Genomic DNA, 25114 nt, shown 5'->3' with positions numbered 1-25114 from the left:
TCGTAGTGGAATCGTCTTTAGGAGAACCTCTCTCGATTATCCTCCTAACTAGGTTTAATCAACAATTCAACTGTCCTCTTTCGATTACTAAGAAGAATTAATGAATTCCACCAACAAGATAATGGAAATATATCACAAATTATGCCTCTCTCGATTACATGAACATGTGAATATAAATGCAACTATAAAACATCCAAAATAATTCAATACATAAAAACTAGAGTTATAATCCACAAACAAATATTAAAACACCAAATCCATCAAACCCTAAAGGAGAACTAGTCCATAGATATGGAGTAATTTATCACAAATATAAAGAAAAACATAAAACGATCCAAACTCTCGTCTTGAGTCAAGATTGAATGATGAATTCCTTGTACTTTCGCTTCTCCACCTTCTCTCTAGCCTCCTTAGGTCTTAGATGTGTCAAAAGACCATAAAATAACGTTTTTACATATATTTATACTAAGTAGGATCGGGCCCAGATGAAAATACCTTTTCCTACGCGAACTGGGATAATAACTCTATAAAAATTGGACAGGCGCGCCGCATGGGGCAACGCGCCACGCGAAGCGGTTGTGGGAAAGTTCAGAGAGTTAAAATTTGTCAGGCAGCCGGATAATGTACAGGCATGGCGCACCACGTGCCGCCCCACGCGCCGCGGGTGTACACTTTTTTTTAGAGTCTCGACCCCCGAACGCGATCCCGGATTATTCCCTTGGGCTTTTACACAGACTTCAAAGCTCCAAATCACTCAAATTCATTCCATAACATCTACACAGCTCAGAATCACTCCTACAAAGCATAAAACACATAATTAGTACAAAACACTAGCGATTAAAGCTCAAACTCAATTAAAGTATAGTAAATTGGAGTGTAATAAGCAACCAAACAACGAGATTATAGCCTACCAACAATCCTTCATGAAATGGGGGATGGATATAGTTGGTCCGCTGCCACCGAGTCTCGGAAAGGTAAGATTCCTTTTAATTTTAACCGATTACTTCACTAAATGGGTTGAAGCAGGTCCTTACACAAAGATCGGTGAGCATGAAGTGGTCAATTTCCTATGGGAACACATAATCTGCCAATTCAGATTACTGAAGGAAATTGCATGTGATAACGGACCACAGTTCATAGGCTCCAAAGTCACAAAATTTCTCGAAGACTTGAAAATCAAAAGGATTACATCCTTACCGTACCATCCGAGCGCTAATGGACAGTCAGAGTCAACCAATAAGGTGATTATCCAAAACCTCAAAAAGAGGTTAGAAGATGCTACAGGCAAGTGTCCCAAAGAGTTACTAAACGTGCTATGGGCGTACTGGACGACGACAAAATCAAACACGGGAGAGACACCTTTCTATCTCGTATACGACGCAGAAGCTCTAATCCCGTTGGAAGTAGGGGAACCAACCTTACGGGTTTCCTAAGAAAATGAAGAAGCAAATAATGGGGCATTGCTGGTGAAGCTGGATCTACTTGATGAACGTAGGGATTTGGCACATGTGAGGATGGTGGCTTAGAAGCAAAGGATCGAAAGATACTATAATTGGAGGGCCAATCTCTGTTACTTCAAAGTAGGAGACTTGGTTTTGAGGAAAGTGACTCAGAGCACTTGGGAAATCAACGCTGGGAAGCAGGGTCCGACATGGGAAGGTCCCTATCAGATTTCAGCTATCACCGGTAAAGGATCGTATGAGCTGGAAAATCAAGACGGAGTCACATTACCCAACAATTGGAATGTGGCTCACCTCAAAAGGTATTACAGCTGATGGATCCTATCAATACTGAAAGTATGTGCTGCATTCTTTTTCTCTTTGACCAAATTTTGTCCCAATCAAGTTTTTCTGGCAATGGTTTTAACGAGGCAACAACAGAAAGCATACTATGAAGGGAGCATCATCTACAAAGTTAAGACTTTTAAACGACAAGGCATTGAGATCATAAACCACTATGGGATGGTTAAATAGTATTTGGCTCGATGGCAAGTTCCTAATGGGAAACAAAACTTGCCATCGAACCAAAGACTCTTCAACTGTTCACGAGTTGTTTCCACCAACGAAGGAAGACTTCCAGTGTTCCAATTTGCATACTTCGCATTCGAACAATAGGGGGAGGGGATAGTATTAGATACGGCAACAGAATGCTATCAAAAACCGGGGACTACGAGAACGGAGAACAATAATATCTCATCGGGACGGGGGACTGCATGGCCTGCCCCATAGAAATAAGTTGTACAAGTTCGCCACATTTATTAGTAGTTTCTTTTTTTTTTTCCAGCAAACGAATGCTTATTTACTTTTAAAGATTGAAGGAATAAAATAAAGTGCTTTTATTTTTATCTTGTTTCTTGTCCAAACGATGAGTTGATTTGATCATTTGAAAGTTAATAAAAAACTTCAAATGCTTGTGCCGGAATGAATTCCGTAAACATAAGAGGGCCTTCTCTTATTAAACCCTCAAAGTAAAGGGTTGATTCCAAAAGAATTTATGCCCGAAATCAGAATCTATCGGATGAAAATGTGCCCGAAGCTCTACTAACTCAATGCAAAGAAAATGTATCTTGCACAACACTTAAACAAAATTCTTATTTATTTATCAAAAGTTCCAAACTCGATGAAAGGTTTGGAATAATTACAAAAGTACAAGAAAAATAACAAAAGGAAATAATCTAAGCACTATCGCCGCCGGAGGCCGGGGGGAGAGAAGCATCTGCGTCCCCCTGGTGGAAGATGGCAGATCAGCTACCTGTTCGGGTCCTGGGCTTTCATCATCATTCTTTTCAATTTCATCCTCGGTTCCCGAATACTCAAAACCGGTGCTTGAAGAGTCAGTTGTGGCAGGCTGAGTAGGGAGGCATTCTCGAGCTGTTAACTCCAGTGCTCGGGCCTTGGCGATACAATCATCAATTTCAACGATGCCCGCTTTGGCCTTATCCAAGGTTTTTCTCCTAATATGATACATAGAATACATCTTTTCAAATATGAGGGAATCCCCTTGGTGTTGGAGCTTTGCCTTAAGCCTGTCAACCTCGGCCTGAAGGCCATCCCTCTTGGATCTTGTGGCGTCGAGGCTAGAATCAAGATCGCGGATTATAGATAAGTGAAGCTAGTTTTGCTCTATTATCTTCTTGAATCTCTCATCCAATCTAGTCCTATTCTCCTCGGCAGCATTAGCTTTCTCGGTTTTGGAGCTCAAGGCTGCCTCCAAGTTATTCACTTGTTCAACAGAGGCAGACGCGCGCTCGGCAGCAACAAGCACAGCATCTTGAAGCTCAACCTACTTAGCCTTAGCATCTTGGAGCTGTGCAGGAAATTGAGTGGCTTCTTGGATATAGGACATCACTTGTTCCTAACTTTGCTGCAACTAGGACTCAAGATCGCCCGCCCCAGCACCAGGAGACGCGCAGTAAGTTCATCCATCTCAACCAAAAGTTGATCCATCTCAACCAAAAGTTGATCCCATTCAAAGGCAAGTACTTGTTTGTCAAGAATCAATCTCTGAAGTCCCTCGAAAGTAATAAAGTTGGCCTGTAAAGAAGAATATCAAGGTTAGAAATCCCGTTATAACAAATAAGTAGAGAGCAAGGAATCAGAAAGCAAATACAGTACCGCTGCCGCGTCATGCATGGAACTTTTCCACAAATCCTCCCCCGAAAGGGAGCGTATCTTCTTCTTATCTTTCTCTAAAGACAACGGCTTCAGATAGTTCGCAAGCTCCACCGACCTGGACAGTAGATGGCATCCCTTTGAAATCGAAAAAGTGGTACTTCTTCTCCCTCGGGGATCTGGGGAAGGGGTTGAGTAATTGTGCCCCAAATTCCCATGGTCTGGAGACCGGGGATGAGAAGCACCCTCCTCTTGAGTATCTGTTACCGGTGGAGGAGATGCAGTGGGTGCTGGTGGTGAAGGTGCAACTGGTGCAGAGGGGAGTGAAGTCGTTGGCGTTGAAGGTTGAGAAGCAGCTGCAACGGGAGCAACACTGATTATTGGTTGCTCGGTAACCGAAGGTAGAAGAGGCCTGTGGTTCGAGCTCATGGGACCATAAATAGCAACAGGGGTCGGAAAGCAAGAATCGACATCCTCTACTATCTCCATTTCACACCAAAGTGCTTGGACCTCACCTTCGGTTGGGGTTTGAAGCTCTCCCGTTTGAGCATCCGGTTGAGCTGATGAAGATCATTTTCTCCTTTGAAGGGAAGCCTCTTCATCACTAGCTTCCCCTTCATCTTCAATGACCACTGTGACCATGACAGGCTCATTCGTGGCCTTCTTTATTTTCTTATTTTGAGTCCCAGTCAAGGAAGAATGCCACCTTTTTGGTTGCTTGTTCTCTGGCTGGGGACTCCGAGAGGAAGCACTATCACCGGGAGCAGATCCGAGGGTACTGCTTCGAGCAAGGGCATTTTGTAGCACCCGCGCAGCTTCTGCGAGGTCAACCAAAATATTTACTTCGAGGCAGGTGACAGAGCCCTGCGGGAGTCATGAATCAAGCAAAAATTGCAGTTAGCGAAGGTTACTTGTGTTCATTCAAATATGAAAGGAAGAAGGGCTCAGTTTACCATGGTTTTTGGCCTTCTATCCATACTTGGGATCCATTTCCTTCCACCGACAGGTTTCTAGCATTGTAATATCCAGAATCTTCTAAACCTACTGGTCCAGGCCTTGAAACCATGGTGGTGTCCACCGGCTAGCTAAAACAATGAAAACAAAGAGGACAACAATGGCGGGAAATGACATTTTTATGAAGGAAAGAGTGAATAAATTACAAACTTACAAGAACGATTACATAATTCAGGAAAAGATGGAGTTGTGGCAGGGATGATATCCCTGGTAGCGATGATGACAAACTGCTCTATCCATCCATGGTCACTGTCATCATCCACGTTGGTGAGAAGGGCGTGATGGCCTATTATTGCCGTGCAGCCTGAGGATTGGCCCGCCATGTCAGCTGATGAGTTGAAAAGACTGGATAAGTTTACCAAGTTGCATCCTCCTCACTTCAATAGTACACCTTCAGAGGATGCCTAGGAATTCTTGGATCGTTGTCATGAGATTCTGCGCAATTTTAGTTTAGTCCAATGGAGTTGACTTTACCACCTTTCAGATGCAAGGTCCGGCCAGGAGGTAGTGGTAGGTCTATGAAATGGGAAGACTAGTAGGATCACCTCCTCTTACCTGGGCTCAATTCTCCAGGGTCATTTTGGAGCATTTCATACCCTGCACTAGGAGAGAGGAGCTGTAGAGGTAGTTTGAGTACCACCAGTAGGGTCCAATGTCAATGACTGAGTATGATATAAGGTTCACGGAGCTATCTTATCATGCTGCAGTTTTGATACCCACTAAGGAGGAGAGAGTGAGGATATTTATTGATGGTCTTCACCATGGTATTCACATTGCTTTGGCTAGAGAGGTAGAGAGCGGGATAACATTTCACCAGGTTGTTGAGATAGCGCATCATATTGAGCGCATTTGCATTGGGACCAGGGAGATGATATGGGGTATAGACAAGAGGTCTCGACGTTTAGGGAGTTTCATTGGTGCCCCATTTGGATGCCAAGGTTGATTCCGAGGAGGCCATTCTATCAGGCCAACTTATCATTCACCGCCACCCAATCGGGAAGCTTCCATGCTATTTAATTAAGTACACTTTCAATATAGAGTCCTCATCGCTCTCCATCTCTTCAGGATTCATAAGTACCCGATTCTTCTAGTGGCTATTTTGTTTCACGGGGTTTGACTCAGGCCCAATAATTATTTCCAGTTAGAGGTAGCTACGAGTGTAGAGAGTTGGGGCATGCCAGGAAGTTTTTCCCTAATCTTCGTAGAGGTCTAGTGCAACAAGGAGGTCCGGCTATGGTTCCTGCACTGGTGTTTACACCACCCACTCAACTAGCTTGGGGTGGAGGCCATCTAGGATGTGGTTGCCCTAGACGGAAAACTTAGTCTAGTGGAGGTCAGGCCAGGTGCTATGCATTTCCATGGAGGACCGAGGTTGTTACCTATGATGCTATGATTACATGTATTGTTTTTGCCTGCAACAAGGATTCTTAAGTATTGTTTGATCCTGGTTGCACTTATTCATGTGTTTCATCATACTTCTCTTCTTGTCTGGATATTCCTCGTGATTCTATTGATGCTCCTGTGCATGTGTCTACACGTGTTGGTGATTCATTATGGTGGATCGAGTATATCGGTCCTATGTGGTCACTATTTGTGGTTTTGCGACGAGGGTGGAATTTCTATTGTTAGATATGGTGGATTTTGATGTGATCTTGTGTATGGATTGGTTATCTCCGTATCATATTATTCTAGATTGTCATGCTAAGACTGATGTTGGCGATGCTGGGATTGCCGAGGTTGGAGTAGACAGGTTCTCTTGGTTCCACTCCTAGTAGAGTGATCTCGTTTTTGAAGGCTCAACAGATGATTGAGAAGCGATGTTTAGCATATTTAGCCTTTGTGAGAGATGTTAGCACTGGAACTCCTATTGTTGAGTCAGTTCTAGTATGGAGGGAGTTTTTGTATGTGTTTCGAGTAGACCTACGGGGAATTCCACCCGATAGTGATTTTTTTCCAGCATTGATTTGGAACTTGGCATGCATCTATCTCTATTCCTCCATATCACATGGCTCCAACGGAGTTTAAGTAATTGAAGGAACATTTGCAAGAGTTATTGGATAAGGGGTTCATCAGGCCTAGTGTTTCACCTTGGGGTGCACCGATGTTGTTTGTTAACAAGAAGGATAGGGGAATATGTATTGACTATCGGCAGTAGAACAAGTTCAGCATCAAGAACAAGTATCCATTTTCGTGCATTGCTGACTTAATTGATTAGATTTAGGGTTCTAGAGTGTTCTTGAAGATTGACTTGAGATCAGTATATCACCAATTGAAAATTAGGGCTTCGGACATCCTTAAGACTGCTTTCTGGACTCGCTATGGGCATTATGAGTTTTTGATGATGTCGTTTGGGTTGACTAATTGCCCAGCAGCTTTCATGCACTTGATGAACATTGTGTTCCAGCCTTATTTGGATTCATTTGTCATTGTGTTCATTGATGTTATGTTGGTGTATTCCCGACGTAGGGAGGAGCATGAGCAGTATTTGAGGATCGTGCTCCAGACTTTGAGGGAGAAGAAGATATATGCTAAGTTCTCCAAGTGTGAGTTTTGGTTAGACTCAGTAGAATTCTTGGGTCATGAGGTATCTAGTGATGGGATCAAGGAATAAGATTGAAGTAGATTAGAGTTGGCCCAGACCTTCTATCACTATAGAGATCAGAAGCTTCTTGTGTTTTGGCTGGTTGCTACCGTCACTTCGTAGAGGGATTTAATCTATTGCCGCCTCATTGACTAAGTTGACTCAGAAGGGCGCTCCATTCAAGTGGTCAGATGAGTGTGACAAGAGCGTTTAGAAGCTCAAGACATTTATGACTACGGCTCCTGTGTTGGTTTTCCTTCAGGATCGAGATCATATACAGTTTATTGTGATGCTTTTGGGTTGGCATAGGGTGTGTATTGATGCAGGATGGTAGAGTGATTGCCTACATGTCGCGCTAGTTGAAGCCCCATTAGAAGAACTATCTAGTGCATGATTTAGAGTTAGCAACTATGTTCACGTGCTCAAGATTTAGAGGCATTACTTATATGGTGTGTCTTGTGAGGTGTATACATATCATGAGAGTCTTCAACATCTATTCAAGTAAAAGGATTTGAACTTGAAACAACAAAGGTGGTTAGAGTTATTGAAAGACTATGATATCACCATTCTTTATCATTCGGGGAAGGCCAATGTGGTAGCAGATGCCATGAGTAGAAAGGCAAAGAATATGGGGAGTTTAGCATTTATTCCCACTGGTGAGAGGCTTTTGGCTATGGATGTTCAGGCTTTGGCCAACATGTTCGTGAGATTGGATATATCGGAGCCTGAGAGGGTTCTTGCTTGTATTGTATCTCAGTCATTCTTGTCTGAGCGCATTAAGGATCGTCAGTATGATGATACCCATTTACTTGTCCTTAAGGACACGGTGCAACGAGGTGGTGCTAACGAAGTGTCTATTGGTTATGATGTTGTATTGCATCTTTAGGGATGGATTTGTGTTCCTAATGTGGATGGCATGAGAGAGTTGATTCTTGAGAAGGCTCATAGTTCGTGATATTCTATTCATCCAGCTTCTGCAAAGATTTACGATGATTTGAAGCAGCATTATTTGTGGCAGAGGATGAAGAAAGACATTGTTGGATATATTCCTCGGTGTTTGAATTGTCAGCAGATCAAGAATGAGCATCAGAGACCTGATGGGTTACTTCAGAAGATTGTGATACCAGCGTGAAAGTGGGAGCGCATCACTATGGACTTTGTGGTAGGTTTGACATGGAATTGAAGAGATTTGACGATATTTGAGTCATTGTGGATAGACTGACCAAGTCTGCACATTTTATTCCAGTCATGACTTCTTACACTTCAGAGCAGTTGGCTAAGATCTACATCAGGGAGATTGTCCATTTGCATGTTGTGCTTGTGTCTATTATCTCGGATTAAGGCCCTCAGTTTACTTTGCACTTCTGGAGAAGCCGTTCATCATGATTTGGGCATGCAGATTAAGTTGAACATCACATTTCACCCTCAGACGGACGGGCAGTCCGAGCGGACCATTCATATTTTGGAGGATATGCTGAGAGCCTGTGTCATAAATTTCGGAGCCTATGTCACTTATTTGAGACCTCGAATAAGTCTGTATTATGTTTTGGGACTGTTTGGTATATTTGGACAGGGTACCAAGGGGCTTAGGAGTGTTTCATATAGATTTCGGATCATTTGAGCTTGGTTGGATTGCTGAATTACTGCTGGTGTCTGGTGTGCTTTGCGATCGCAGAGCAGGTCACGTGATTGCAAAGGCTTATTTTAGGCAATAGTATTTTTGTTCTTTGCATTCGCGTAAGTGTTGGGTCTGGTGGTCTTCATGTTCGCGAGCGAAGGCTCGCGTTCACGTATGATGAGTAGCTGGTTAGGAGTCGGTTGGGTTTAGCCTTCACGTCCGCGAAGGCATGGGCATGTTTACATAGGTTGGGGATACGACTGCATCACATTCGCGGGTGGCAGACAGCCGTCGCGAAGAGTATTTTTGGACCAAGGGCTGTTTGTGCTTCGTGAACACGAGGCTTGGGCCGCGTTCGCGAAGGGTATCACTGGGCAGAATTATAAGTTGTCTTATTTCAGGACTTAGACCCATTATTTCATATTTTGAGCCTGGACTTGGGGAAGAGCAATTTTAGAAGAGGAGTATCACACAAGGCAAGAGGTAAGTGATTTCTACTTGATTTTAATATTTTATCTTGATTACCCATGGATTATTACACATAGATTATGTGGTTTGAATGAGAAATTTGAGGATTTTGACTATGGTTTTGGATAGTGAAAAATGGAAATTTGAACCTCGAATCGGAGTCGGAATTGGTTGAAACTTGTATATTTGGACTTATATTCGAATGGGTAGTCAGGATTTGTGACTTTGGTCGAGTTCCGGGAGGCGAGCACGGGTTAAATTTTTGCAGTTTGATAAATATTGGAGCTGTATTACTTTGAATCGATTTCAATAGCCATTTTTGACGTTATTGAGTTATTTTTGGCTAGATTTGACCCGTTCGGAGGCCGATTCGAGTGGCAAGGGATTTTTGGAGTATTGATTCTCACTCTTTGAAGTAAGTATCTTACCTAGGCTTGGCTTGAGGATATTCTTCTCGTAGATTACAATGCTTGTTATGTGTTGGGGTTGACACACGTCCATGGTGACGAGCGTATATGTATGCACTGTGGTTATTCATTATCCGGGTAGGCTTTAGGCTACTATGTGCCTTGTTTTGCTATCACGCCTTCGTGTTATCGTGTTTTCCCTATTTTTATGACTACTGATCTATTATTCATGTTAGAAATCATGTCTAGGCTATGTGCTTATTTGTTTGAGGCATGATATGGCTATTTTACTATGTTGAGCTGTTTGCCTTGATTATAGTCATACTTTCTTTAGTCATGATATTATATCCGCATGTTATATCATTAGTTATGTATACTTCTTACCTATTATCTCACGTGTTGTTGGTTTCCTTACTTGAGTACTACGGGTTTGAGTGGATTTGTGGCACGTTGGTACAATTTGTGCATTAAATTGATTTCTGATATTGTGAGACGTTGGAATATTATGATTTGAGCGAATTAATGTCTGAACTAGGGCCATAGAGTTGTATAAATATTTATATTGAGGTGACGCATATGCCAAATGACCCTTTTTGGGCTGAGTGGTATTGATATTGAGGTGACGCATGTGCCAAGCCATTGGATTGAGTTATGATCGTTGACTTTTGATCCGATCATGCGCTAGGGCTAGGATCCACCCCTCAGAAGTCAGGCGATAACCCATACTACTTTGTCCATGTGAGTGTAGGCTCTTAGTATGTGCTAAGTGAGAGGATTTATGTCAGGCACCCGTACAATGCTGAGATTGTTCTTATTTGATAATCTAACTGTGAATTCGTTGATTTTTGCATTGTTACTCCTCATGCAGGCATAGAGACGCATCTTCCTCATGCTAATTGATGTTTTATATCTTGAGATTGATGAATTCATTTATTTGATTGGAAAGTGAGCCTATTTCCTATTAATGTGGATAAGTTGAACTTGCTATTCTTGAGTTGCTTTCCCTTTTTTATTTTCTTACTATTATGCTATTATTATTACTGTTGACTGTTGAAAGTGAGTAGCGGACTTTGCCAATCTTGTCACTTTCTTCAATCCGAGGTTAGGCTTGCTACTTATCGAGTACATGAGGTCAGTTGTACTCATACTACACTACGCACTTTATGCACAGATTCAGATGTTGCTGATAGAGCTGATTGTTAGAGAGTTGCACCGGTACCCATTGGTGATTTCAAGGTAGCACTGCTATTTCCGTCTGCAGGCCTTGGAGTCCCTTCCTTTACTTTTGTTGCTACCTCTTATGTACTTCTAATAGCATTGTATCGTTATTCAGACTTTTGTACTTATTTATTATATAGAGCTCATGTATTTGTTGCCACTAGGTTCTGGGATAGTATTTCAGCTGTGTCGCTATATTACTACAATTATTTACCATATTCTGCTTTTGAGACTATTCCTTATTGTTATTGAAGTTGTTTTTTGTATATTGAATATTAGCTTGCTTAGCAAGCAGTGGTAGGCATCGTTACGACTTTGGTGAGATTTGGGGTCATCACACACGTGGTCATACAATGGATTATAAATGTATCATAGAGAGCACACAATCAAATTAAGGTATAATAGAAGCCTAGAATCTAATCCGATCATACTTCATATATAGCACCCGTATATACGCTCGCCACCTTGCATATATGTTACTTTACAGACATAACAATTAAAAAAATAAGGTCCAAACCTAAGGGTTATTCTCTCACACAAGATTAGGCAAGATACTTACCTCAACAAGAAAAAATACTCTAGTGTTAAAGAATACATACCTATTGATTGCTGCAGAGTTTTGTATAAACTAATAGCTAAAGTGCTAGCTAATACGTTACAAAAAGTTATTGCTTAAATTGATTATGATACTCAGGCAAGTTTTATACCAGGCAGAAGGTAGCAGATAATGTCCTACTGGTTCATGAGTTAGTTAAAGCCTATTCTAGGAAAAATATATCTCCAAGGTGCCTCATCAAGGTAGACATTAAGAAGTCTTATGATACAGTTGATTAAGGTACTTGCATCAAGTTCTAGAAGGCCTAGGCTTTCTAGACCAATTCATTAAATGAATCTTAGAGTGTGTCAATTGTTAATTATACTATTCTCATTAATAGGGAGACTACCAAACTATTTGATGCGGCTAGAGGACTCAGGCAAGGAGACCCCATGTCTCCCTTTCTCTTCGCCATAACAATGGAATATCTGAGCAATAATTTAAAGACACTCAAGTAGGAGAAGGCTTTTCACTATCACCTCATGTGCTTAAAGCTTGATCTGACGCATTTGAGCTTTGCTGATGATCTCCAATTATTCACAAGAAGGGATGCTACTTCTATTGCTCTTCTACATAGAAAATTTAATACTTTTTCAGAAGCATCTGGACTTAAAGCAAACCTGGCCAAAAGCTCAATATACTATGGAGGGGTTAGTACTGAATTGAAGCAAGAGATACAACAGACTTTGGGATAGAGTCAAGGGTCTCTTCCTTTCAAATATTTAGGCATACCACTTGCCACTAAGAAGCTTTTAGTGATGCAATGGCAACCACTTATTGACAAAATAATGGCCAGAATCTCTTCATGGACAACAAAGAAACTCTCTTATGCTGGTAGAATTCAATTGGTTCAAACTGTGATCTTTGGCATACAAGATTACTAGGCTCAAATTCTTATCATTCATGCTTAAGTCATTAAAGCAATTGAAGCCTATTGTAGAAACTATGTTTGATTAGGGGTGAATACAATAACCAAAAAATCCTTGGTTGCTTGGGATAGGATGTGTTCTCCAAGAGCTGCAGGGGGCTAAATCTGATCAACCTGGATTTGTAGAACAAAGCTGCTATAACCAAAACCTTCTGGGAGATGGAAAACAAAAAAGACAAGCATTGGATCTAATGAATCCATAGCTAGTACATCAAAAAATAGGTTTTTACTAGCATGGGAGTACCAAAACAAGCATGTTGGATGGTTAGAAAAATATTTGAGGCAAGAAGTAATCTGAGACTTATTAATAGTAGGCAGGATCAACATAACACTGTTATCAAACAAATGTATCTGCAACTGCTAGGGACCCTGCAAAAAGTGCCATGGAAAAGTTTGATGTGCTAGAATCAAGCAAGACCAAAAGCAATCTTCAGTATGTGGCTTCAGGTCCAAGAAAGAATTCTAGCTGCAAATAGACTAAAGAACTTTTGGTATCCAAATAGATGATACATGCTGCTTTTGCCAACAAATGCCTGAAATAAGGGATCACATTTTTGCTGAATGTGGGTATGGCAGAAATCTATGGAACAGGCTCATGCATTGGCTTCAAATTTAGCATCCTTTTACAGGATCTTGGCATGTTAGATAGCAATGGATTGTAATGAAGTCCAAGGGAAGATCACAGATGGCTAGGATGCTCAAGCTAGTCTATACAGAATACATCTACACAATGTGGATCGAGCGAATTCAAGGATCTTTGAACAAGCTACTGCATGGGAGGTCCTAGCTAGGGATGGCTTGTATATGCAACATTAGAGCTGAAGGACATACACATGTTCTACTAAGTAAATGTAAATAATAAGTCATTAGCACTTTGAGATCAATTGTGTAAAGAAGGCTAAAAGCATAGGAAGTGCAGGTTTATGTAATGTTTTTCCAGTTTTTTCTTTGAAGAAGGTCGTGGTGATCTGCTCTTCTTTGTAAATATTTACATTGGTAGTTAATACAAAATGTTTAATTAGCAAAAAATTGACTTTCCCTTAGAAATCACCTCCAACCGCTCGAATCAAGCCAAAAAATAACTCAATAACGTCAAACAATGCTATAGGAATCAATTTCAAACAATAAAGCTTCAATTTTTATTCAATACCCAAAAAGTCAAAAAATATAACTCCGAGCCCACATGGTCAAAATCAATCGTTGCAAATATGAAGCCCCTTTCGCAAAAGCGGACATCGTAATTGCGACACCATCTTCAAAAAGGCAAAGCCTTCCTTCTTAGCTACATATCACAAATGCGGAACTTGCAAATGCAAGCAGAACATCGCAAATGCGATGTCTGCCGCACCAACAAAATTTGCACTTTCCAAAATCAATCTGAAACCAATCCAAAACTCACCCGAACACCTCAGGCCCCACTCCGAATATCCATACAAGTATATAAACCTCATATGAACTCGCTCGTAAGCTAAAAATACCAAAATAATATCTACAACCATGACTCAAGCACTAAAACACATGTAGCATATTTTCAAGTTCAAGAAATTCAAACATTCACAACCGAGCATCCGATTCATGCCTAACTAACTCGGAATGCAACCAAACTTTGCAAAAAAGTTTGAAATGACAAAACACACCTATTCTAAGTCCCGAAACAACAATGTGAACCTGATAGCATCAAAGTCAACTCCCGGTCAAACTATTAAACTTTCCAAACCTTCAAATTGCCAACTTTCGGTAAATAGAGCCCAAACACCCTAGGTACCTCCAAATCCAAATCCGAACATACGCCTAGGTCTAAAATCACCATATGAACGTATTGGAAAAATCAAATCACGATCCAAGGTCATTTATACAAATATCTAACCTTGGTTAACTCTTACAACTTAAGCTTCCAAAAATGGAACTAAGTATTCCAATTTACTCCAAAGCCTTCTCGGAACCAAACGAACCATCCCTACAAGTCAAAAAATGACAATCAAGCATACGGGAAATAGCAAATAGGAAAACGCAGTTCAAATGCACAAATCTGACCAGGTCATTATAAATGGAGGAAACTAGACACAAAAGATGATATGTATAAATATATCAAAGTTTGAAGTTCACAATTTTCAATAAGCGTGAATGATATTTCATATTTTTTACACAAACCTAATTGCACAAAATTTGTAGGAAAAATATGACATTCACGAGGACGCAAAAACACGGGCTTTTGATTCAACACAGGTTGTTTGGAGAAAGTATAAAAATCAATTAAGAAAAGACCACTTTGAAGCCTATGTCAATGACATGATTTGAATGGAGAGTAGGTCGATAGATATGTAGGAATCTCACTTTAAGAATCTTCTTAACTATTGGAACTCTGATTCCCACAAGGTAAACTTGATAGCGATGAGCTCTTCAAAATTGTTCTTTAAATATCAGTATATGCTTTCCTTAGAAAAGTGTTTACCCTCAAAATCGGATAACAATTGAATTTGGAAGTGGTTTTAAGGATAAGTGGACTAACTTGACACAAAACAGATAAATTAGATTGCAATTGAAATAAATAATGATAAAGTAAATGCAAACCACACGAATTGAACAGTCTTAGCCTTGGAAGGTTAATCACCCTCGAGCCAGGTACGCTTCGATTAGTGTCAGGACATAGAAGAACAAGAGCTTAAAGAGAAGTAATAATGATGTATTACTTTGGAATGCATGTTACAATGTGTTCAATGAATTATCAGACCCCCCTTTATATAGTAGATGAGTCCTACTTTAGGTACAATTCTATAAAAGGTAAAAATCCCTTGATTTGTGGATCGCCGATTCCTTACTGATACGCGCCGAGATTTCCGCCGCAACATCTGCCCGGTTACGATATTTCGATCTTCTGTTGGTTATGCTAACAATGTTTCTTGGAGCTCGTTCGGGACTAGAGTCAACTCCGGGGTCTCGGACTCAATGTTCTCGAAGGCAGGTATCCTGACCCCGGGTTCTAGCCCGGTGTGACTCGGGGACGATTTTTAGTCTTGCATTGTCATATTTTGAGTCGTCCTTTCATGTCGTAGGAAAACTCGATCTTGCCCGTATACAAATAGTACCCTTATTTTTCGGAGAGAAGATGACGAGAAACGACATGAGCTTTCAATTTTTTATTCGACACCACATGACAGAAACAGCAAAACAGTCAAAACGTCCCGTCAGTAAAGTCTTAATGGGATTAAATGTTTGTCAGTTGCTGGTCGGCCACTCCTGGATATGAACCGTTGTTGAAAAACTATAAATACCCTCTCATTTGCTCATTCAAACTTTACATTCAAACCTTCTGCCCTCGTACCTTAGCAATATTAATATTTTTAGGCACTTATATTTTGGTTATTTGAGATCGTTTTATAAGAACTTCTATTCTGTCTTCATTCCAACTCATCAAGTGTACTCTTTTAACTTCCTCTTCTTCCTCTTTTTTTTCATTCATTTTCAATAAAATGGCGAAGACTTCAAAAATCGTTCCCCAAAAAGAAACTCCTACCTCGCGGCCCGAAGAGATCGTTTTGCATACTGTTATCGAGGAACCAGTACCAGAACCTCCTTTAAAATTTTTCATCCCCCCCCGGGGGGAGGGGGAAGGGGGGAGGGTTCCCGGTCAACGCTGATTTTAAGGTTGAAAAGCCCTCCTCCACACCGGGCCGGTGCGAGGTAGTCTCGCGGTACATCTGCTCGATCACCGAGGATGTTCTCTCCGAAGTCAAAAAGGATTGTAACTGAGTTGACAAACATGTGGTGGTTCCTGAACCCGACGAGGCCATCACCACCCATGTCGAGGGATTTTTAAGTGTTTACACTTATCCCTTCATGCTGGGCCCCTTGGATCCGGTTATCATCTACTTTTGCAAAAGATACGAGGTAACCCTCGGTTAAATTCACCCTTCTTTCTGTAGGATCGTAATCCTCCTCCGTTTCTTTATAAGCAAGATCGAAGTGTGCCCTTTCACTATCGAACACCTCATGCATTTGTACGGTCCCCGACTCTACTGGGGGGACTGATCAAGCTCGCCCGTCGGGCTAGTAAGGCCTCATTCTTGAGTATCGATAAAGATAGGGATCGAGGTTGGCTAGGCAATTTCGTCTGAGTGAGGACTTCAGACTTGATCCCGGCCGAGCACATGCCGTCCCCTAAGAAGTGAAACATGTCACGTTAGTATAAATTTTCTTCCAAAATTTAATTTATCATTTTTTTCCTTCATTCTTATCGGTGTTCTGTGGTGGTGCAACTGTTGCTCAGGTCCCAAATGCAGTTCCTCGACTCAAGGAGTGGGTCAAGGGCATCGTATTAAAAAGGCCTTATTCCGAGTGTTCATGGCGCGAGCTTTCAAAGGGACGATGGGAGGCCCGTTCGCACGGTGAGATCTCTTTCATGAGTAATATTTGGTTTTCCTTTTGCATCATTAAGTCCTCACTTGTCTTATTTCCTTTTGCAGGTTTATCCAAGTATGTCAAAATGAGGCCCCCATCCGGTAGCGATGATTTGCCCATCGAGTCCCCTGCTCCGAGACAGGGTGAAGAGAAGAAAAGAAAAAGGGCTCCGAGTTCTCCGAGCTCGGAGAAGAAGAAGCCAAGGAGAAGGTTGGTGTGTAAATCCAAAGAAAGCACCAGCGCTCGAGCACCATCTTCGGATTCTCTCTATCGGCTGAGGGATGAATCCGAAAAAGAACAAGAAGAAGAAGACTTCAATCTGGTGGCTCGAGTGTCGTCACGACTCGAAGGTGAATCCGAAACCGGAGAGAGATGAGGCCGATCTTCCTCAAGTTAGGGAGGCTGACGAAGAGGCCGTGGCCGAAGCTTCTCAGGATGTGGGTGACACCCTAAAGGAAGCACATGGTGTGATCAACATCACCGAGTCTCCTTCGTTCACTGAGTCCATGTACAACGAGGCTCAGACGGTGAAGGAACGTTCCAACGAGGGGGTCCTCGGAGCGGACAACCCCTTCCGCGGATTTTTTGATGGCATAGATTCTACTTCCACGGAGGACGTCACCGAGTTGGGTGACTTGGAGGTTCCGAAGAAAAGTCCGTCTTCGGGAACAAGCAGGCCTTCTTCAAGCCCGAAGCTGGTCAATCGGTTTCCAGCTCCGAGTGTGGATCCCGACCGGAAGCGATTGATCGTCATCTCCATTCTGGAGGATGCCCGGATCCTTTCCGCCCCCGTAGAGGTGGCCAGCAATCTTCGATGCTTGGTGACCGAGGAGGACCAAGCTAAGATGAATGATGTAGATGCGCCCTGCCTGTTCAATGAAGCACAACATGCGCTAAACTGGGTAACTTTAAATATCTCTTGATGATTTCAATTCATACTTAGACTATTTTGTAGATAATCTTAACATTTTTCTTTGTATCTGCAAGCCTCGGTGCTTCATCATGAGACCTTTCTCCGATATTGGGATAAGATAAAATAGCTTGAGGCCGAGGTCCGAGGGCTCACTGAGAAGAGAGATTCTTACAAACTTCTCAGCGAGCAGCGTGAGGGGGAGGCTCAGAGCCTCCGAGCTGAGATGGAGGTAGCTCGGAAGGAGCGTGCCGATTTGGTTGAGCAGATAAAAATATTTGAGGTTAATGACGATGAACTAGGCTCGGTGACTAACGATCGAAATCCGCAGGTCCAACAAAAAATTGATCGGATCGAACAACTGCGAGCTGAGATGGATGCTGTCAAGGCCGAGACCGACGAATGGAGGGGCAAGACAGACCGCCTGGCCTCGAAAAAGGAGACTACTCGGGCGCAACTGGATTTAGCTGAGGTCCAGCTTCGAACGGCAAAAGAAAAGGCCGAGGTTCAGGCCAAAAGGGTTTGGGAGATCCAATCTCAGCTAAGTGTAGCTGTCTCCGGTCGAGAAAATCTTGCCAAGGAGCTAGAAATGGCCATGTCGGTGGTCATTGTTGTTAAAGCCGATGCCGACAAAATGGTGGCCCAATATAAGGCCGATGCCGAGGCAGCCCAGGTCCGAACGAAAGATATCGTCGAGCATGTGAAGTGGAAATCTTGAAGGGACGCCCTCGAGGAGATTCATGCTTTGGGTTTTGACTTGTCGAAAGAAATCGAGAGTGCTAAGGGGCTCGAAGTCGAGGCCAAGAGGTTGGCTTATCACGAGGAAGAATCTGAGGGTTCGAGCGGATCCGAGGGTGGAGGAGACTCCGAAGACCCTGGCGACGAAGCGGGCTCCGGTGAAGACTAGGCCGTTTAAGTGTCATGTACATTTTTTGTATTTTTGTACTTATGTACTTTTGAACTTTTTGTCAAGGCCGTTTGGCCTTTGTAAAGACTTTACGTATATATAATATAAATCTTGTTTTTCCCTTCGGCAATCTCTGAGTTTTGTTGTGTACTTTGCTTTATTATTTATGTTTGCAAAGATCGAAATGCCTTAGCATGAGATAGTTAGGTCATGTTCGGAGATTCAAACAAGCCTTGCCTTCGATATTATTTTATTTAAGGCATCATGGGGGTTTGGTATGACCGGAAACGTTTCCCCAAAGTACTTATAATTTTTAGATTATAGTTTGCCGAGGGTAGCCTTTAGAACCGGTTTTGAAAATTTTTAAGGCCTTGTTTTTTATTGCGGGTCACGGACATCTCCGAGCTATTTTAATATGGCCATAGCCTTCTTGGTTCGGGTGTTGCCCAGTGGGATTTTCACCTCGAGTTATCCGGGATTGCCTAAGATAACAGTCCCTGAATGGGGATAGCCGTAGCCTTTAAGGTTCGGGCGCTGCCTAATAGGTCTTGTGCCCCCGGGCTCCGATAGCCCAAGCGGTCCGAGTTTGTTTTTGGAGGGCAGTTCCTGGTTAGGAGTGATTGTTTGAACCCGGATAAGGCGGCCCTTGGGCTTGATACCTTTAGGTGATCGTATGTAGGAAATTCTTTAAGAAAGAAGAGAAATTTTTAAGGGACAAGATATTTATCCGCAAGGTAGAGACTTCTTTTATTCTTGTGCGTAATAGTTACACATGTGTACAAGATTTTTTCCAGGGCTCGAGCAGTCTATGCGAGCATGGTTCATTTGACCGTTTGGCCTTTACAGTAAATTACTATTGATTGAGCCGAGACCATTCAATCATAAAGTTTCTTTCCTTTCTAAAATCGTTATCCGAGGCTAATGCCCCCTAGTGTTTGGGGCCGATCGTAGATAGGCCTCGAATACTATTGTCGTGATCTTCGATACCGGTTCGTAACCGGCCTTCAATTCTAATTTAGCACGATTTACTGTTGCCTCATTAAAAACCTTGCCAGAAAACCCATTTGGGACAAAATCGGTTCAAGGGAAAAAGAGTGCAACACATGCTTTCAAGCCTAAAGATTGTATCATACTTTGATGATCGGCTGAAGGTGTTAGTTCGGAATGCAAATAAATAAAAGGAAATGAATGAGGTCGTACCTTAACAGTAGTATCGCTTCAAGTGAGATATGTTCCAGTTGTTCGGTAGTTGCTCACCGTTCATTGTTCCGAGTTTGTACGATCCTTTACCGGTGATCTCGATAATTTGATAAGGGCCTTCCCAGTTTGGTCCCAACTTCCCTTTGTTCTGGTTTTAGGTATTTAGCGTGACCTTCCTTAATGCCAAGTCCACGATATTGAAATATCGAAGGTTGGCCCTTCGATTGTAATATCTCTCGATCCACTGTTTTTGGGCGGCCAACCGGACAAAGGTTGCTTTGCGCCTTTCGTCTAATAGATCTAGGCTCGTATTCATAGCCTTGTCGTTTGATTCCTTGGTTGCGTATCAGAACCTGAGACTTGGTTCTCCGACTTCTACCGGTATCAGAGCTTCGGCGCCATAAACCAATGAGAACGGGGTGGCCTCGGTACTGGACTTCGATGTCGTAGGGTATGCCCATAAGACTTCGGGAAGGATTTCCTTCCATTTTCCTTTGGCGTCGGTCAACCTCCTTTTGAGGTTTTGGAGTATGGTTTTGTTGGTCGATTCTGCTTGTCCGTTCCCACTAGGGTGGTAGGGTGTCGATAGGATCCTTTTGATCTTATGATCTTCGAGAAACTTGCTTACTTTGCTGCCGAAGAATTGTTTCCCGTTGTTGCATACGATCTCGGCCGGCATCCCAAACCGGCATATGATGTGGTCCCTAATGAAATAAATGACTTCTTTCTCCCTGATCTTTTCGTAGTCCTGGGCTTCCACCCACTTAGAAAAATAGTCAGTCATAAACAATATAAATTGAGCCTTACCAGGTGCCCACGGAAGGGGGCCAACGATATCCATTCCCCACTTCATGAACGACCATGGTGACAAAACCGAATGCAGTAGCTCCCCGGACTGATGAATCATCGGAGTGTGTCTTTGACATTCATCACATTTTCGTATGAACTCCTTCGCGTTCTTTTCCATATCGGTCCAGTAGTAGCCGGCTCTGATTATTTTTCGAACCAATGATTCAGCGCCTGAATGATTTCCAAAGGTGTCTTCGTAGATTTCCCTCAAAACGTACTCGGTATCCCCTGGTCCTAGACATATCGCGAGTGGGCCATAGAATGTTCTTCTGAACAGGGTTCCATCTTCGGACAGGCTAAACCGGGCTGCCTTTGTACGCAGGGCCCTCGATTCTTTTGTATCCAAGGGTATTTTTCTGGTCTTCAGATATTCTATATATTTATTTATCCAGTCCCAAGTTAGGCTCGTTGAGTTAATCTCGGTATGGACCTCTTACATTACTAATCTCATAAGTTATATGACTGCCCCCGAGTTAAACTCGTCGTCCTCGACCGATGATCCTAAGTTAGCAAAGGCATCGACCTCACTGTTTTGATCCCGAGGTACGTGTTGCAAAGTCCATTCTTTGAACCGATGTAATGTTACTTGCAACTTATCCAGGTACCTTTGCATTCGTTCTTCTCTGACCTCGAATGTCCCATTAACTTGGTTTACCACAAGAAGGGAGTCGCACTTGGCTTCGATCACCTCTGCCCCAAGCTTTTGGCTAGTTCGAAACCTACAATCATGGCCTCATATTCGACCTCGTTGTTATTCAAGTTCACACTTCTAATAGATTGTCTAACTACATTTCTTGTTGGTGGCTTCAATATAATGCCATGTCCGGACCCTTTTGCGTTCGAGGCGCCGTCCGTAAAGAGGGTCCATATCCCCGAAGAGGTCCCTGAGTTGATTAATAACTCTCTTTCGACCTCGGGTATTAGGGTCGGCATAAAGTTGGCCACAAAGTCTGCCAAAATTTGAGATTTAATGGCGATCCGGGGTCAATATTCAATATCGAACCCACTGATTTCCACGGCCCACTTGGCCAACCGGCCCAAGAGCTCGGGGCTTATGCATAACATTCCTCAACGGGTAAGTAGTCACGACACATATGGGGTGACACTAGAAGTATGATTTTAACTTTCTAGAGGCGCTTAGCAAAGCGAAAGCCAGCTTTTCTAGGTGAGACATACCTTGTTCTTCCTGGACCAGGACTCCACTTACCGCTATCTCCGATACTACCAAGTACAAGTATAGTTGTTCGTCTGTCTTCGGCATGTGAAGCAGCGATGGGCTCGATAGATACCGCTTGAGCTCCTCCAAGGCCCGTTGGCACTCCGGGGTCCATGATAAGTTATTCCTTTTCTTCAATAGTGTGAAGAACCGGTGGATCTTATTGGAGGACCTCGAAATCAATCGCCCCAGGGCATCTATGCGCCCGGTTAATCTTTGCACGACCTTCACATTGTCCACAACCGTGATATATTCGATGGCTTTGATCTTGTCGGGGTTGATCTCGATTCCTCGGTTGGATACCATGAACACGAGGAATTTACCTGATCCAACTCCAAACGCACATTTCTCTAGGTTCAGCTTCATATTGTATTTCTTCAATATGCTGAAGGTTTCCTGCAAATGTTTTAAATGGTCCTTTGCTCGCAGGGACTTAACCAATATATCGTCAATGTAAACCTCCATTGATTTTCCTATTTATTCTTCGAACATCCGGTTTACTAGGCGTTGGTAAGTGACACCAGTATTTTTTAATCCGAATGGCATTACGTTATAGCAGTATGTGCCGTACTTAGTGATGAAGGAGGTTTTTTCCTATTCATTCGGGTTCATCCGTATTTAGTTGTACCCGGAGTAGGCAACGAGAAAACTTAAGATCTCGTGGCCGGCCGTGGCATCGATCATGCAATCGATTTTTGGCAAAGGGAAGGAGTCCTTGGGACATGCCTTATTCAAATCCTTATAGTCTACACACATTCTTAATTTATTCCCTTTTTTAGAGACTACCACTACATTTTCTAACCAATCCGGTTATTTGACCTCCCGAATGGACCCTATTTTAAGGAGTTTAGATACCTCGTCCTTGATGAAAGCATTTTTTTACCTCGGACTAGGGTCTCCTCTTCTGTTTGACCAGGTGGAACTTCGGGTCCAGGCTCAGTTTGTGAGTGGTTATCTCCAGCGGGATCCCTGTTATATCAAGGTGGGGCCAAGCAAAATAATATTCATTAGCTATAAGAAATTGAATGAATTTTTTCCTGAGCTCGGGGATTAACCCCGTACCCAAGTATACCTTTTGATTGGGAAAATGTTCACTCAATGCGACTTGCTCTAGTTCCTCGACTGTTAATTTTGTAGCATCTGAGTCATCGGGGGCAATGAAAGATCTGGGGACCCCGTAATCATCGTCTTTATCAGTCCCCTGTTTCTCCGATTGAGTCAGGACTGGTGTCGGTAATTCCTATTTAGCTTCTTGCTTTGCGACCGATCCCGACCCCTTTGTCGTTGCAAGTGCGGATATCAGAATCGCCTCTTCGACCGTAAACATCTCCTTTGCGGCTGACTTTTCTCCGTAGATTGTTTTAATCCCACCTGGTGTTGGGAATTTTAACACTTGGTGCAGAGTCGAGGGCACTGCCCTTATGCTGTGGATCCATGGCTTCCCTAACAAAGCGTTGTACCTCATGTCTCCTTCGATCACATAAAACTTAGCTTCCTGGATGGTCCCGGCGGTGTTCACCGGTAATGTTATCTCCCCCTTAGTGGTTTCACATGCTATGTTGAATTCATTTAGAACTCGGACTGCAAGCACAATTTGATCTTGTAGACTGAGCTGCTCCACGACCCTCGATCGGATGATGTTGGCCGAGCTACCTGGATCAATTAACACGCGCTTAACTCGAAATTTATTTACGAGTACAACTATTATTAGTGCATCATTGTGGGGCTACACGATCCCTTCCACGTCCTTGTCGTTGAAAGACAAGGTTCCTTCATATATGTAATCTCGAGTCCGTTTTTCCCTCGTGATGGACACTATGGTGCGCTTCAACAATGGCCCTTGAGGGACATCGACCCCACCGATGATCATGTTAATGACGTGTTGAGATTCATCTTGTTCGGTCTGTTTGTTAGAATCCCTATTCTTGAAATGATTCTTGGCTCGGTCGCTCAGGATTTTTGAAGATCCCCGTTGTTGAATAGTCGGGCAACTTCCTCTCTCAACTGTCGGCAATCCTCCGTTCTGTGGCTATGAGTGCCATGATATTTACACATCTGGTTAGGATCCCTTTGGGTTGGATCAGATTATAGAGGTCGAGGCCATTTGGTATCTTTGATGCATCCGATAGCTGATACAATGGCGGCATCATCGACGTTAAAGTTATATTCCGATAACCTCGGTGCTTCTTTAGGCTCGATGGGCTTGTCGAAGCTGTTTTTGCTCATGAGTCCCCGATTGCTCCGACCTCGATCACTTATCCTTTCATTTCTCATAGAGTTTCGCCCGGACCCACTGCTTCTTCGGTCTCCATTATACAGCTGATACGATCCCTGTTTGATCTCGATTTACGATCGATGTCTCTCTTGACTCTGTCGATAATTCTAACGGGTTAAATGGACCCCGAGTTGATCATCTTCGACTCTGATTTTCGATTGATACTGGTTATGCACGTTGGCCCAAGTAATGGCCGGATATTCTATCAGGTTTTGTTTCAACTGTTGTGAAGCCATCGAGCTTCGAACATTGAGCCCTTGGGTGAAAGCCTGAGCGGCCCAATCATCAGCGACTAGTGACAGGTCTATTCGTTCCATTTGAAACCGGGACACGAACTCTCTGAGCATCTCGCTATCCTTGTGTTTTACTTTGAAAAGGTTCGATTTCCTGGTCTCGACCTTGATGTCCCCGGTGTGTGCTTTCACGAAAGAATCCGCAAGCATAGCAAATGAGTCAATAAAATTAGGAGGTAAGTTGTGATACCATATCATCGCTCCTTTTGATAGGGTCTCTCCGAACTTCTTCAACAAGACAGACTCGATCTCATCATCCTCCAAGTCGTTCCCTTTGATGGCACATGTGTAAGAGGTTACATGCTCATTTGGGTCGGTCGTTCCGTTGTACTTAACAATTTCGGGCATGCGAAATTTCTTAGGGATCGGCTTTGGAGCCGCGCTCGGAGGAAAAGATTTTTGCACGAACTTCTTGGAATCCAGGCCTTTCAATATCGGCGGTGCTCCTGGGATTTGGTCTACCTTGGAATTCTAGGTTTCCACCTTTTATTCATTAGCTTCGATTTTCTTCTCCCCCGATTCTACTCGTTTTGTCAGTTCTTCGAGCATCTTTATGATCTCGGGGTTAGCCCCCGATTCATTTTCGTTTGACCTTTCTGCGACCTGTTCATCATTGCGGGTGACTT

The 25114-nt window shown here is 42.9% G+C and overlaps 1 long non-coding RNA gene across 2 annotated transcripts in view; it reads right to left on the bottom strand.

The window, feature by feature from the left end:
- Positions 1–229: 229 nt before the first annotated feature.
- LOC107801858 (uncharacterized) overlaps positions 230–25114 on the bottom strand; it is a 34078-nt gene continuing 9193 nt past the window's right edge. Inside the window, exons 4-5 of one of the 2 annotated variants that reach the window (XR_012704486.1) lie at positions 14308–14397; positions 230–795 (exon numbers count right to left, since the gene is read on the bottom strand). This is a non-coding gene — a long non-coding RNA (uncharacterized LOC107801858). Of the gene's footprint in view, positions 796–13942; positions 14398–25114 lie in introns of those variants that run through there. The other variant, XR_012704485.1, reaches the window with a different exon arrangement.

This window comes from Nicotiana tabacum, chromosome 21 (assembly GCF_000715075.1).
Source record: "Nicotiana tabacum cultivar K326 chromosome 21, ASM71507v2, whole genome shotgun sequence".
Taxonomy (NCBI): domain Eukaryota; kingdom Viridiplantae; phylum Streptophyta; class Magnoliopsida; order Solanales; family Solanaceae; genus Nicotiana; species Nicotiana tabacum.
This window is presented reverse-complemented; position numbering and strand designations above follow the sequence as displayed.